The 16,879-nt window shown below is 42.2% G+C and overlaps 1 protein-coding gene across 1 annotated transcript in view; it reads right to left on the minus strand.

Annotated features, from left to right (window-relative positions):
• LOC126101241 (potassium channel subfamily K member 3-like) overlaps positions 1–16,879 on the minus strand; it is a gene marked incomplete at its 3' end in the record, with an annotated part of 334,125 nt that overhangs the window by 235,924 nt on the left and 81,322 nt on the right. The window lies entirely within an intron of this gene.

Below are 16,879 nucleotides of genomic sequence, written 5' to 3' on the forward strand. Positions count from 1 at the left end.
TCCGTAAGCTCGTATTTTTTTCACTAAACGTAAGTGCGGAACCGTATCAAATGCCTTCCTGAAGTCCAGGAATACGGCATCAATCTGCTCGCCAGTGTCTACGGCACTGTGAATTTCTTGGGCAAATAGGGCGAGCTGAGTTTCACATGATCTCTGTTTGCGGAATCCATGTTGGTTATGATGAAGGAGATTTGTATTATCTAAGAACGTCATAATACGAGAACACAAAACATGTTCCATTATTCTACAACAGATTGACGTAAGCGAAATAGGCCTATAATTATTCGCATCTGATTTATGACCCTTCTTGAAAATGGGAACGACCTGCGCTTTCTTCCAGTCGCTAGGTACTTTACGTTCTTCCAGCGATCTACGATAAATTGCTGATAGAAAGGGGGCAAGTTCTTTAGCATAATCACTGTAGAATCTTAAGGGTATCTCGTCTGGTCCGGATGCTTTTCCGCTACTAAGTGATAGCAGTTGTTTTTCAATTCCGATATCGTTTATTTCAATATTTTCCATTTTGGCGTCCGTGCGACGGCTGTTTATTAACCGTCCAACACACACGCATCGCTGCTTCTGCAGATTCTTCATACTCGCTCATAGAGCGAACGAAGAAGGCTGTGCTTTTTTTTTTTTAATAAGCTTGATGTCCCTGTAACTTTTCTTGACGGAATTCACTACCCAGAGGAAAATTTTTATCGAAGTGCTGATGAGTTGTTTTGTAGTGTCGCTTTGAACTGACGCTTGTAACAAGAGCTGCAGTTCTGTCGCATACGAGGCAAACTGGAACAGCCCCAGGGCTATTAGGCAGCGTAAAACAATATTGTTCAGCCCACTTAGCCAAAAACGTCCTATTTTCACTATCAACTTCACGCTTTCTAGGATCCATATAGATACAAAAGAAATGTTACGAGCCTCGCCAGTGACGAAACGCTCTGTACGAGATCGCAAGCAAGTACTGACAAAATAGTGATAATATTTGCGTACTTTAATTAGGTCCCTTCTTCCTAAAAATATCGGTGCCCGGCACACAGCACGTGCTGACGCACCGCAAGCGAGTTACTTCCGTGTCAAAGTGTGTGCTGCTGCGAACTGACGGAGGCGCCCTGCAAGGGAGGCGCCACGTTGCCTGAGGTCGCTGCCGCCGAGTGAATTCGTATCGTTCAAGTTACGAGCACAAAAAATGGTATTTAAATGAATATGGCTTCTCCGATGTAATAGAGATCTCAGAGGTTACCAGAGTCTGAAATCGATTTATAAAATTTCCTTGCTCATTAAATAAGATTCTAGTGTTGTACTCGTGTGTACAGAGCTTCTGTGTTGATCAACACAACACGCAGCGCTGACCGGCCTTCCGTTCCCGCTCTTCAACGCACTCCCTCCGCTGTACAGCACAGCAACTACGTATATATGACGATGCTATGCTGATTATATTTATATGTTTTGACGATGCCATTATGGCCTTATCACTTTAGGGCATGGCGTAAACAAGATCTGAGGACGGTGATTAAGGACTGAAACCGATCATCGTCTAAATAATTCATATTGTGATCACAGACTGGATAGAAAAAATTTGACAGTATTGGATCACTGTTGGTATACGCGACAATGTCACAGTTGGTGAAACTACGTATTTACCGATAACTAATCATTAACAATTCTAATTACCCTGCAATTAATTGTACCTTCAAGAAAAAATCGTAAGTTTGGCGCCCCACCTGTTTGCTATCAACAGAAAAATAATTTAAAAATAAAAGTGCGACAGAGTATTAATACGACGATAAATGTAAAATACCTACGCGAGGGATAAATACTTGAGAATTTAAGCATCTCCGTGCGAACTCGATAACAAAGATATACAGGCTGTATTAAGCTACGGCAAGGAGATAATAATTACTCCGTGTTGGACATTGGAAGAGAGATGTTCTATGTTGGATTGAGAGGGGATTGTTGGAAGTCGCCATTAAAGCAGTAATCTATGTTTTATGGTACTGAAGAAAATAAGTACATATAAATGCACAAAAAGAGTATCAGTTGTGTAGAGTTTATAACCCTTAATCATTTCAAAAGAAATATTCAGTGATTATAAAGACGCAAGTCGTTCTGAAGTATTGTGGGGTTTGATAGTGCGAACCTGCAGTTTTACACGATTTTGGGATTCGTCGGGAATATTTCTCCGAAGACCTAAATAATTTCAGGAACTAAAGTTGGACGCCACATTCCATACACATGACACAGCATAGCACTTGGCTGTACCGATCGATTCCCGTAGAGCGATAAATTATCTTTCGCGATTTCAAGTGGAGAAGTACCAGCAAGCAGACTCAACGAGATCTGCTGCTGCGAAACGCATGTGGTATTGCCGTATTCTTTAACTTACGGAGAACAGTAAGCGATATAGACATCATAACCACCGCAAACATGATTAAGAGGACTCAAATAAAAGGAGCAAACAGTGAAAAGGAATCACTAAACCAAACCATAAATAAAAATCAATTAATAATAATACGCAATCACATTAATAAAACGCTCATTTTGTAATAGAGAGAATAAAAATAAGAACTTTAAACTAACCTCTAAATCTCTGAACACAGTACTCTCACTGTGACACATTACTCGCTCTCCATGTGCGTCTTTTCAGAGACATTCGATTCTACTTCATGTTTATGTATGACAATGCGCGACCGCAGCCAAGGGCGCGGGTGGAACTGCGCTTGTAATGAGAGGATATTTGGCGAACGGGCTGCCCTGCCAGTTTCCCCGACTTAAATCTCATCGAGCACATGTGGGATGCAGTGAGGGGGGATCTGCATCAAATCTGCATGCGCCAGAGGAATTGTCAACCGCACTGGGGGTGGAATGGAACGCCCTTCCCACGAGAATTCCTTCCAAGTCTTGTGGCCATCATGGGAGGACGTTACAGAGTATGCATTACCACCCTTAAGGATCACATGCCCTATTAAGAACCATGTACCGCCATCATAAATCGGGGTAACTTCAATGTAATTGTGATTAAAAATGTCATTCCTGTTCATCTCATTTCGTACTTCTTTGTGTTAACTTCCGCCATCCATATACTGTAGCAGTTCTTTCCATGTATGGTCCGAGTTTTATCGAGCTGAGTTACTTGGTAATGACACATCAAGCGAGAGTTACTTCCTTCCTTAAGTTTTGCGCAGCAGTCTATTACCACTGCATGATCAGTCTTTCCGGAATCCACTTGGTGCATGTAATAGGATAACGTTTGTTGTGGTTCTGTACAGCTATTAATTTCACACATCATAAAAAGTTTTGCATCACCCCAGTTCCCAGAATTCCTGAAGATAGACGCTGACTGTGGATATTGTATCACAAAAACAGTCCCTTTGACAGTTCAGAGATGTCAGTAAACCTGCCCAAACATGTAAACAACCAAGCATGAGACGGAGGGGATCCGACACCCGTTCAGTTCCAGTCATTCCACCAGGAAGGAAGTATACGGTTCGTGTTGTCTGTCGTTCCACTAAGCCTAGATATCAATACCGAGGTTCGATCGCGTCCGCATTGTTACTTTGTGCCAGGAAGGGCTTTCAACAAGGGAAGTGTCCAGGCGTCTCGGAGTGAACCAAAGCGATGTTGTTCGGACATGGAGGAGATACAGAGAGACAGGAACCGTCGATGACAAGCCTCGTTCAGGCCGCCCAAGGCCTACTAGTGCACTGGATGACCGCTGTCTACGGATTAAGGCTCGGCGGAAACCTGACAGCAACGCCACCATGTTGAATAATGCTTTTCGTGCACCTACAGGACGTCGTGTTGCGACTCAAACTGTGCGTAATAGGCTGCATGATGCGCAACTTCACTCCCGACGTCCATGGAGAGGCCCATCTTTGCAACCATTACACCATGCAGCCCCGGACCCCCCCCCCCCCTCCCCGATAGTTGAGCGGTCAGCGTGACGGATTGCCTTCTTACGGGGCCGGGTTCGATTCCCGGCTAGGTCGGAGATTTTCTCCACTCAGGGACTCGGTATAGTCTTCGTCATCATTTCATCCCCATCCGGCGCGCAGGTCGCCCAATGTGGTGTCGAATGTAATAAGACCTGCACCAAGGCGGCCGAACCTGCCCCGTAAGGGGCCTCCCGGCCAATGACGCCAAACGCTCATTTCCATTTTAGCATGCACCCCGGTACAGATGGGCCCAACAACATGCCGAATGGACCGCTCAGGATTGGCATCTCGTTCGCTTCACGGATGAGTGTTGCATATGCCTTCAACCAAACAATCGTCGGAGACGTCTTTGGAGGCAACCCAGTCAGGCTAAACGCTTTAGACACACTGTCCAGCGAGTACACCAAGGTGGAGTTTCCCAGCTGATTTGGGGTGGCATTATGTGGGGCCGACGTACCCCGCAGGTGGTATGGAAGGTCCCATAACGGCTGTACGATACGTGAGTGCCATCCTCTGACCGATAGTGCAACCATATCGGCAGCATATTGGCGAGGCATTCGTCTTCATGGAGGACAATTTGCGGCACTATCGTGCACATCTTGTGAATGACTTCCTTCAGGATAACGACATCGCTCGAACAGAGTGGCCAGCATGTTCCCCAGACATGAACGCTATTAAACAGGTCTGGGATAGATTGAAAAGGGCTGTTTACGGATGACGTGACCCACCAACCATTCTGAGGGATCTACGCCGAATCGCCATTGTGGAGTGGGAGAACATGGAATGACAGTGCCTTGATCAACTTGTGGATAGAATGCGACGACGAATACAGGCATGCATCAATGCAAGGGGACGTTATACTCGGTATTAGAGGTACCAGTGTGTACAGCAATCTGAATGACCACCTCTGAAGGTCTCGCTGCATGGTTGTACAACATGCGATGTGTGGTTTTCATGAGCAATAATAAGGGCGGAAATTATGTTTATGTTCATCTCTATTCCTATTTTCTGTACAGGTTCTGGAAGTCACGAAACCGAGGTGATGCAAAACTTTTTTTGATGTGTGTATTTTTGCAAATATATTACAGGCTGAATTTAGTGGGCTAGTTCCTCTATAATTTGAACAGTTGTTTCTTTCATATATTTTAAAAATTAACATATGTTCTGTTATACTCCAAGTGTTCTGTACTTTACACCAGTGCCAATTTTCACTAAATAAACGTAATAATCTAAAATCGCTCGTATCGCTTCCAGAGGTTTCCATCCATACTGGCTTCTCTACATAATACACAGTCTCGGAGCTAATCAGTCTGTATAAGAGGCGGATAACCACGACACCCTACTCAGTCGCGCTATCCCCGTGTTGCTATTAAGCAGCGTAAAGTAGACGCCTTCGGCGCAGGAGATAACGAAGTACTACGCCGGCGAAGCACGCTGCGCAACTCAAAAAGGAATAACTGTGCGCGAGGTATAGCTGATAAGCCGTCGGGGTGCGGAACACGGCTACGGTAATTGCTTCCGGAATAAAGCGGAGGCAGCACGGGGGCGGTCTTTGTGTCGGCGGCGGCGAAACCGCACGATATCGACTTACAGCTTTATTAAGACTCATGAATATTTCGCGGCAAATTTACACGCCCGCCGCAGGAGATTACTGTCGCAGTCGCGTGTTTGTCTTTGTGCGTCGAGTGGGCTGTCGCGCGCCGTTGCCCCCGAACACAGCGGAGGCTGCGGTCTCGGTGAGGAGACGTAAGGCGACTACCGCCGTAAGGCCGGCATTAACTGTAAGCACTAGACCGCTGCCAAGGAATCAGCTCACACCCCGCAAAGACTGGGTAGCCCAGCAACTTTCGGGTACTCCCACTGTAAGCTATTTTCGTTAAAGTGTTGCGTCACAGGGTCGGAGACAGTTTGCAGAAATGTCGGCTGTTTCTACTACGTCCAATCGTATTGTTGAAATTACCGGATTCACTATGTCTAACTCTATATCACAAAACTCTAAGGCAATTATTTCCGCGTCTCCGTATGCGTACTTGTAATTAAATTTCTGCAGTGCATGAATAGGGATGGGGCACAGTGGCCATCCTGAGGCAATTTGAATTTTCACCAAAACATGATTTTTGACAGAAGTTTGCCGCTTACACATTTAGAATCTACATATTATAAGCTATCACTCTATATAAATGTCAGTAATGTGTAGGAACTATGACAACGTGGTCACTGCCACCGCAACAGCAACCAGTTTTGGTTGTTCTGACTTTCGAATGTACTTTCTCGATACCCTTGCAACAAGAGTTGCGCTCTACCAAAGCTATCGTCCGGTCGTTTTGGTTCAATACATAAACGCCGTAGTAAATGGTAGGATTACGATAGTGTTGGCAGCACTGGTAGGTGAAAATAACATAAATGAAAGTGAGAGAGAGAAACTGGGAGCCGACGACTTCTCTTCGCGTTTTGTTTATTTGTTTTGCGCATATTTAAAGCCGCATGTTGTCCAGTGTTGTTCTGTTATGTATTCTGGATCTTATTTCGTTTTATAAGTAATAAAAATTAGTTGATAGCGTAACGTCTGCGGTTTTATCTAACCAAAGCAATTAATTTTGATGCAAGTACAGTCTAAGTGCATAAATAGAAAAAGCTGTATATAATTATTGTAGTTTTTTGCACTGAATACAACGTTCTTGATCATGATCAGAGGAAATACTTTCCTGTTATCATTGATAAAAGCAAAAGTTGTTTGTGAATAACAGAAACGTGCATTATAAAGCTCGATGAAGTACTGAAACGATGTTTGATACGTTTTTGTTTTGCGAGTTTTTAAAATTTTAATTTGTGCTTGAGCAAATTTCGTTCTCCAACGTTATATGATAATCCTGTATATTTTATTTTTACTACATCATCCATCCGTTTCAAGTTAAACATCATCAATTTTCGAGTAAAACTTGAATTAAATATCGGTAATTTCAATTTTGCTGTAAATACTGCTTATTTTTAAGTAACAGACAGAAATATAACGATGAAAAACAAAAATGTTCCATAGGTTATTTCTACAGTAGTTCTACAACACTGCTACTATCTGAAACAATACCAAGCGGATGGAGCAGCTAGTTTTTCAACTGTATTTTTGTATTATGTAAAACAGAACAGGGACGGTTTCAAATACTGTAGTTTAATTAATTCAAAATCATCACATAGAGATATAATGACCGAGAATACCTTTGCATCTAAAAAGATTTCAAAGTCGATCTAGAGTACAGGACGTTTCAAAAAGATTGGCAGCGCGGAGTGGCCGCTTGGTTAGAGGGGCCATGCACTGATTGCGCCCCCCCCCCCCCCCCCCCTCCAGAGGTTCGAGTCCTCCCTCGGGCATGGGTGTGTGTGTGTTGTTCTAAGCATAAGTTAGTTTAACTTAGTTTAAGCATTGTGTAAGTCTAGGGACCGATGACCTCAGCAGTTTGGTCCCTTAGGAACTGACACACATTTGAACATTTCAAAAAGAAGATTTCAAGACTCCACATTTATTGATAAAAACATACTAGGGGCATGGGTTGAATTGCAAAAAACTCAAAAAGTCTTAAAGTTTTACCTACTGTATTGCAAATGGTGAACGTGTCCATTTGCTGTAGAACGAACAACCCCCAGACTAAAGCTAAAGTCGCCATAAACTTTGCACAATGTTTGTTTTTACAGAAAGTATGGCGGCCTTTAGTCTGTTCTTCACTTCTATGTCATGTGCTAAAGTGTAGTTCAACATACTTTCCTTCGCATATCCCCACAAGAAAAAACCGCGTGAGGTCATGTCTGGCGATCATGGACGCAAAGAATACAGGGCAGTGTCTCGGGGTCCCGTGCGCCCTATCCAGAGTTGAGGCAGAATGTAATTGAGAAACTGACGTGAGTTGTGACAGTGTGGTGGAGCTCCTTCGTATTAGAAAATGAAGTCATCGTAGTCCTCCTCAAGTCGTGGAAAAAGCCAATTGTGCAGCATCTGATGATAGATGATTTCAGTCACTGTTTTTTCCTCGAAAAGGAACTTTTTCACGAAAAATGACACAAAAAAGTTCACTTAGGTAATTCACTTTTTGGAGTCTCTGTAAGTGCACGTTATTTCGATTCACTTTACCGCTAATATGAAATGTTGCTTTAACATTGGAAATTAATCATGGTGAAAGTGTCTTCTAGCAGAGCATTGTTGAAGTCCCTTTTCTTTTATCACCGACCAGAAGAGCTTGCACTATTTGTAGTCAGTATGGTTCAAATGGCTCTAAGTACTATGGGACTTAACATCTGAGGTCATCAGTCCCCTAGACTCAGAACTACTTAAACCTAACTAACCTAAGGACAGCATAGACATCCATGTCCGAGGCAGGATTCGAACCTGCGACCGTAGCAGCAGCGCGCTTCTGGATTGAAGCGCCTAGAACCGCCTGGCCACAACGCCGGAGTAGTCAGTATGGTTTATAGACCAAACAACGCTTTAGCGCTCGCCAGATAGACGTATGAAGCATCACTGCGCGGCGAGTAGACTTTCATGGATTCCACCCAAACGTTTGTCGAACTCTTTCCACCATGTCATCAGAATTGCAAGGTCCATCTGGACTCTTACTTTTGCACAAGCAGCCTGTTTCTTCAGAATGGTGATACCAGCGACGAATGTTTTTGGGTGAAGGCGGATCAATGTCAGAACGCCGACGAAGAGCACACTGGATCGAAATCACTGAACTCCTTGCAAACTGCAGCACACACAACGCCTTGTGTTGAGCGGACGCCATGTTATTTCTGACTGACTGCAAACTAAGAAGACGTATTGACTGACATCTAACGGCGACTTTCTGTGACTCTAGGCCACGTCCATTCACATAAAACACGTTTCCTTGCCTGTACGTCCCTTGTTTCGTGATTATTACTGTCCAAAATCGGGTCATTGTTTGAAACACGCTGTAAAAATCGTGATAATGGAAGTAACTAACTGTTATTGGAGTGAACACCTTGGCCATTGTTTCCGAAGAGTAGTGTGGTCACTTTTCCCGATCGGACACAACGTCGGCATTAGAATTATGTAACCGAAAGAAACGACAAGGAACTGTATTTGCAAGCCAAAAGCAGTTGTTTAAACATTTATATGGTAACAAAGTATTACCTACGTATAAGTATGGTAACGGGTATCATATAAATGACTTATCTTACATGAGACGACTGGAATCAGAAAAGTTTTACTAAAAACTGATGGAACAAGACTCCTCTGTCATACTCATTGACAAGAGTGATCACTTCTTCTCAGTAGGCGGAAAAACTGTTCGGAGCAAAAAATATGCAATAGTCACTTTCCCTGGCATAGTCACTTCACTTCACCTTCCCCTGAGAATTTAGTTGACCCTTTCGTGATGTAGTCCCAATAGAAGACTATCGGGCTATCAGACAGACGCGATTACCTGTCTAAAATATAAGCAACATACAACTTAGCTGCCCTTGACAACATCAAAATAATCCTTTCTAAATAGAGGAATTGGAAACATTGATTTTTTTTTATATATCGGCAGTAACCCTGGCAGTACCAAAGGGCCAACCTTTTGAAACATTGCAATCTAGTCATGTACTTCGTATTTTCAAATTTTGGAGAAAATATTATTGTTGCTAATGATTTCTTGTACCAGATTCCGTAATTGTTAAATATTTTTCATTAAAACTTAACCCAAAAAACTCATTTATTACAGTTAATAGTCAACAAAAGTCATATTCGTATTTTCAGGGTTTTGACCCTTCTTACGTATCTATACGCGTTGGTGCTGCTAAAAGGTGCTGAAAAATATTTTCAGGTTCTGGACCCTACTTCTAGATCAGTACCTGTTTAAAGAGTATGCTGTTAATATATGATAAGAACACTTAACAAAATTTGCTTTTTTTGTGTTTTTGTGGGTGGCATAAAGTACCCGCCCCTCCGCCTCCTTGGTATTACACTTGAAGGAAAATGCATCGATACTACAATACAATACACTGTATCGGAAAAAATATCAATGCATTTTTAAAAATGTAGGTCTCCAGGCTTTCATGGCGGTTGTCACTGAAGGTAAAACCTTCTGGGTTTATATGCCGCAGCAGGCACCACTTGAACTTTTTTAAATGTCAACCGCTAGCATTGAGTCGAACTTAGAGGGGATGAAATGTACGTCATTCCACGATGCTTCAACTCCGCGCCAGATTTTGTCATCGCAGTGGTTGGCGATTGGTTGCTTGCCGGTACCTCGGCAACCCATGACCAGATGTTTCGTGCTGTGGTGACGAGTGCAACAGGAGGAAATAGCAACCCGCACAACATACAGCATGGCGGAAATTCTGACCGACCCGCTTACTAGAAGACCGACAGAGGGCAACACCGGTGGCGTTCCCAGGAGAAACTCCAAAGTTCGCGCGCAGCCCCAATTACCGCACGTAGACCGAACTATTTCCTACTTCCTCCAAAACTAAGATTGGGCCAATCACACAGAAGTGTCAGCCTAAATTAATTCCCTTGAGATCCTGGAAATACATGCACTACCTTCCTCAACTCGCATCCCGTGCCAACTCATCCTCTTCCCACACCTTCTTCTCTTCCTAGAGCATCTTAGAATACGATACACAAATCGCAAAACCCAGTGCAAGCACCTAATTTCCCACCCACTAATCATCAATCCAGGTGCTCTGCTGCGCCACTACATCTAAATTCCACCTTCCCTGCACCTCCATCCTCTCCCACTGGAATTTTAACCAACTCCCACTAACCGATGATTTAATCCGTCCTGGAATATACCCTTCTTTCCAGTTCTGATCACGACGCTCCGTCTCACACCACCCTCCAATTTTCTCCTTCCCCCTTCATCCACCTTGCTGACTTCTAGTCGCTACCTGCGGTTCTACAGGGCCTCATGGTCATACGCATCATCGCACCATCATTATGACAATTTTTTCGTGTCATCTCGCATTCCCATTACACCATGGCATCATTCATGTTCAAGAGTGACTGTATTTCAACTGTAATGTAAAATCGTCAGGCGAGTTTTAAAAACCGTAAGTATTTTCATATATGTTTATTTTACTAATCATAGTTTATTGTCTCTTGTTTTTATGTAAAAATCGTCACTATCGTCCACCTATGTATTTTTTTATAATATCATCTCTTATTGTCAACTTTTATATGTTTAAGCATTTCTAAATAGAGTTTTGTAACCTTTGACTGAAGACTGGCGTTGACTGCTGCCAGCCCACCCCCGTTGTGGGGAATTGAATTAACAATAAAGAAAAAAAATGGTAGCCAGCAGTTCTAGGATAATCAGCTGCATTGAGACGAGGCGCTACCGCGGTCAGTTATTCTGCTCTTCGCCGTCACCGTGAAGGGGGACTGGCCAAACGGAACGCCGCCGAATGGAGAGGACTTGGTATTCTTTTTTGCTACATCTCCTACACTTGGGAAGCGTCGGACTTAGTATTACAATACTCATTCCTACAGGCTTTAAGGGCTTCACACTGTGACTGTTACTTTTTGGAACGCAGATCGATTGAGCATTCAGTCAGTCAAGAAAGATTTTATTTTTGTTCTGCAGAAGTCAGTTATTGTGTTCACCAAAACCCCGTGCGTTTATTACTTGTGTTGCAAATAAAACCGTTAACTGGTATACCTGGTGAACGTTTTGTGTGGTGTAATCAAAGGAAGAAACGCATCAATTTCATTGGTAACATATTCAGAAAACATTCTGGACAGAGCAACAGTCGAACACCCTTAGTATCCAGTTAGGCCAGGACAGCACGGCCAACGCAAGGTCATGCGGTAAGTTCTCGAAAGAAACATCGACGGTAGGGGGCATCCATCGATCTTAACAAGTCCTAAGTGTACAGGTAGCTGTCCAAATCACCTGTTATGCGACCGTGTGATCGTGTTGCTTGCCCAAGGGCACCATATATCATAACCGGAAGTGCTGTAACCCTGAACAATGATAGCGAATGTGTACCGACAACGTCCGTACTCCACTGAACTTCCACACATGGATTTGTGCAGAGTGATGCAGTACGCGGAACCGAGACTCACCTGAAAAGACGGCGTAGTGCCACTCCTGCATCAAGTGCTGTTACTTAGTTACTGCCTACCAATTTTTGAATAGAAATTCGTCAATAGAATACAAGGGGTTGCCCAGGAGAAATGAATTAAAACTAGACAGATTTAAAACTTGCATCGCTACCTGATAGCGATTTCGTGTATTTGGGCATATGTTCAAAAATTTTTGTTTCTGTACATCGAACTTATGATGAATTTGATTATCGAATTATGTATTATGACAGTACAGTTAAAATTTCCGGCTCCTTGAAGAGGTACCTACATGCCGTCCGTGGGTGAACACCACATGTTATTATTACTGTTCACTTTCGTGCAATGAATACTTTGTTTCTAAGTGATGAGTTCCCCCAGAAAATTATTGTGTAAGACATTACTGAGTGGAAATATGGAAAATATTTTAGGAAGCTGAAACATATATTTCCAAGATTAACACTTATACGAAGAGCAAAAGATGCTCGGTAGTATGCTTCTTCCCATTCATGTTTCTAATCAATATGCACACCTAAAAATTTGGAGTATTGTTTTTACTGACTCTCGCTCATGCGCTGTATCAGTTGGTGGTATGACTCTAATTGTTGTGAAGAAATAGATGTAGTGTGGTTTTTTTTTTCAAAATTTAGGGAGAGACCATTTTTCTCTTAATAATTCTTTGGAAAATATTATTTACCAACTCTTTTGCTGCTTTCTCTTTAATGAGATTTATTATAACACTGGTATCGTCTACAAAAATACCAACTTTGCTAGTTGAATGTTAAGTGGCAGGTCATTTATATATATATGGAATAGGAATGGACCTACAGTATAATTGAAGCCTATGGTACACCTGGGGGGGGACCTATTATTGAACCTTATGGAACACCCTACGTGATTTTCTGTTTCCTCAGCCACTAATATTTTCTACCTTTCCGACACTGCATGAATTATTCAGCACAAACTTTTGCATTCTCTATGTTAAGGATGATTCAAACCATCAGTGCATAATGCCATCAGTTCCGCAGTACTTCAATTTTTCTAAGAGTGTAACATGACCTACACAATTAAACGCCTTAGAAAGATGACAAAAATATCTATTGGCGGTATATTATTATTTAAGGCTTGTACTGTTAGATGATTGAAAGTATAATGCTGTCTTTTGGCACACCACCGTCCATGCACCTCTTTTGGCCGCTGCCTTAAGGGAAGCCACAAGAATAGGCGCCATACTGCCAAACCATGGTGGTACAGACATCATAACACTGTTTTTGTGGCTACTTGTCCTGCTGCTGTCACGCCAGTTTCCTGATCCGTGTACGTGACCTGGCTCTGTAATACTGCATAGCTGAGCAAACAATATGTTTGTACTCTCGGGCGCAAGTCACGTGGGACTACTGAGACCGCGCGTGGCGTTGAGTATGGACCTCCTGAACGCATATTCTAACGACAGTCGAGGGAACCTGATCAACACACGGCACGGTAAACCGCTCACTGGATAGTCCGCAGTCCTGCCGCATTTGTATTCCGGTAAGTGCTGCTAGACATTTCTCCTGTAAACAGAAGCATAATACGATCTTTCCACAAGTAATTAAAGTTCATACGCTATTGCTGAACGAGAAATCCGCTCGGTAATCTTTATTTTATGCAAAATGTAGACTCATAACTTATTTCTACGAGTGTGATAAATGCTAATCACTTTCATATCCAAGCATGTAGTACACTTCTCCATGCTGACGTCTGTTGTACGCCGTTTTCATGGTGTTACATGTTTATGATCAGCAGAGTACTGGGATTGGTATGTAGAACATTCCTGAGAGAACCGAATTTCTTATCACTTATCGGAGATAAAGGTGATTCTCGTAACTAGATGACAAAGGAAAATACCTGTTGGATAAAATACTTAAATGTTTTGTGGCAATAGTTCTCGGGCAAGAAGTCGGAATGCGTTGGGATATCCCTACAACATTTCCTCTGCACGACTGACTTCCGTCTTCAGGGGTGACGAAGTTACTGCTGAGCTATGATTAGAATTATACTCTACCAAAACTACGGTTGGTGTAGTTCTTTGTGTATTTTACGTCCTTACAGAATGTAAATTGCATTTTACAAGTAATAAACGTTAACTGGTCGCGTAATTTCTGCGCTATTATTTAACCAAGCCAATTACTTTTGAGGCAAGTACTGTTTACATGCGCTAAAATAAAAACTTTGTATAATTTGTAACGCCGGAAATGCATATCCTCCTATTTCCATTTATTGTACTATAAATTTGTTTTCCTTATTTTTGTTACCTGAATATATAACATTTCTGTGTCTTCGTATATTGTAATTGTTTTACTATTTGTATATATATATTTATGCATTTATGTCGATGTATAATTGGTTTGTTTCGTAAATATTATTTGTATTTTTACGCTGGGTCTTGCCTAGGGAAAACTGCTATCGAACGATTACATCGATAGGTCGTGTGAAGAATCAAAGTGTGTAGGATCTTTGGTAGTGTTAACTCTGTCGCGTGGAGCGCGGGCGGAGCAGAGAGGGAGTCTGGCTGGAGTAGCGAGTGGAGCAGGTGTGTTGTGTGAAGCTCCCGCGAGTTGCCGCGCTTTCGGGGTTTGGCAGCATGTAATTGCGCTCGACTTGCGATGATAGTTTCTGACATGGTGTCGCGGACGGGAAGCATTAGCTGGCGCACATCAATAGCCCGTTTCGTCTGGTGACTTTGTCGAGAAGAAGGCGCGCCAACATCCAGCTTCTGCAACAGCGACGGCCGACAATGAGTGACTGTCGCCACCTCCTCGATCGACGGCTTCAAACCTTCAATCAACCAACAAGGAAGACTGGAAGCACGTAAAGTTTTAGAACTGTATGGCAGACCTCAGCTTTTCAAACTTTTAAAAGTTGCATCACAAAATTACAGCAACTTAGCATGAACGTTTGTTGCTCATTGTCGCAATTGCATTACCAAGCAGGGTCCCTTCCTTTTCCGGAATGAACCCGAGTGTCGTTGAAATTCAAACGCCAGCATCTTTCAATTTCGCTGCTTCAATTTCAAAGTTCAGTTAAAGTATTCATAGGTGGCTACAATATCTAGATTACACAAGCACAAATTAAGAGTGCGAGTTTTGTTACCGTATTTTAGTTACCTGTGACTGCAGCTCAGCTTGGTACGTATTAAATTTTACTACTGTTAATTGTTCAGAATCATTTAATTCAAGTTCAAAGTTAAATCTCTTATTTCTAAATTGCGTAGATTGAAGTAGCTTTTGAAATGATTGTTGAGGTAGTCCAAGACTAACCGCATTTTACTGAATTTCGTTGTGCTTCAGAAACAAAGCTCACTGTTAATTTCAGTCACTAAATTAACTTTCAATTTTCCGGTTTCATTAATTCTTTTGCTAAATTAAGTCAGAGTGTAGCGAAATTTATTACTTCTGACAAACTTTCAGTTTTCACACTACACGTGTCAACCTTCAGTTGCCACGCTTCTAGTGCTAATTTATGTGTAATAACCTTTCTGTTTCAGTTACTATAGTAATTGTCCTTAGGACTGGCGACCGTAATTTCCCCCAAATCTCAAATATCTAATTACTGCTAGTTAATTGTTAACATAACGGCCACACATTTACTTTCTTTATTAATTTACCCCTTTTCAAAATTAATTTCCACCTGTTTCATTAGCATTTTTCGTTTCATTTAGATGTAACCCTTTCCTCCCTCTTTACCGACAAATTAACTTCGGTGACGATTGCTTTTCCCAAATTTCCATTAGGTACACGCGGTTTAATTTTTCACTGTCTTTAAGGTCGATAAGTGAGGGGGAGGTTACACGTGGCGACCTGGTAACAGGACAATCTTCGGATTTGAGGTTGTTCTGGACACGAATTTTGCATTGTGCAAATCTCGTAACAAAATACTGGTTACGAAATGTTCAATACGTCAGCCAGAATAATAGTGTGAGGAATCCTAATTAGATTTGAGATTTGGCATTTATATTGAAAATTATTAAAATGAGTGAAGGCAACAATAACCAAAATTTGGTAGGCTTGGATAAGGAACAATCGGTCGAACAGTTGTTCAGGGGCAGGCGGCTAGCATGAAAGACGCGACCGCCGAAACGCAACAAAGAGCAGAAATGGAAGTCCACACTTTAGAAAATGTTTCGGAATCGGAAGTGAAAATCAAATGTGAATCCCTTGATGACGAATACGGGGGGACAATTAAAGAGGAAGCCGCTACGGAAGTAAAACCGGTAGTTTCCGGGAATTTAACTGATTTATTGAATGTTTTGATTAACGAAATCAAGAGTCAATCGGCCAAGCAAGAAGCTCAGTCTGAAAAAATTGAACGAAAGCTAGACAGTCAGAACAAAGCTATTAATGTTGTTAACAACAATGTTGGAGATGTTAACACAAAAGTTGATAAAATCAAAGAAGATATTGTTGTGATTAATACCGAAATCGGTAATCTTAAACATGAAATGAAAGGCGTTCAGGCGGAAATTGCGAGCATAAATACTCGTTTTTATTCCGAAATTAGCAGAATCGAGAAAAGTATAGGAGAAGCAGTTGCTCCGATCATCGAGAATAAGGTGACGGAACAAATTCAATTAGTGAAAAAAGAGGATCAAAAGAAGGTGGAAACTTTAAAGGCTTTTGTATCCGAAGTAGATACCAAAGTGACGAAGCAGTCTAATACCTGCGAAGAGAGAAAAAGGGAAGTAGAAACGCTTGCGACAACCACTTGCCAAGTAATTACGAGAGTGTCGGAATTAGAAAAGAAACTTGACGAAAAACAGAGCTATGAGCCAATCTGTGCACACAGTTCGGAATTGTTGGCGAAAGAGGAGCGGTTCAACCCCTTGAAAAAAGGCGGTCTACACGCGACGGATTTC

Source organism: Schistocerca cancellata, chromosome 9 (genome assembly GCF_023864275.1).
Source record: "Schistocerca cancellata isolate TAMUIC-IGC-003103 chromosome 9, iqSchCanc2.1, whole genome shotgun sequence".
Lineage (NCBI taxonomy): Eukaryota > Metazoa > Arthropoda > Insecta > Orthoptera > Acrididae > Schistocerca > Schistocerca cancellata.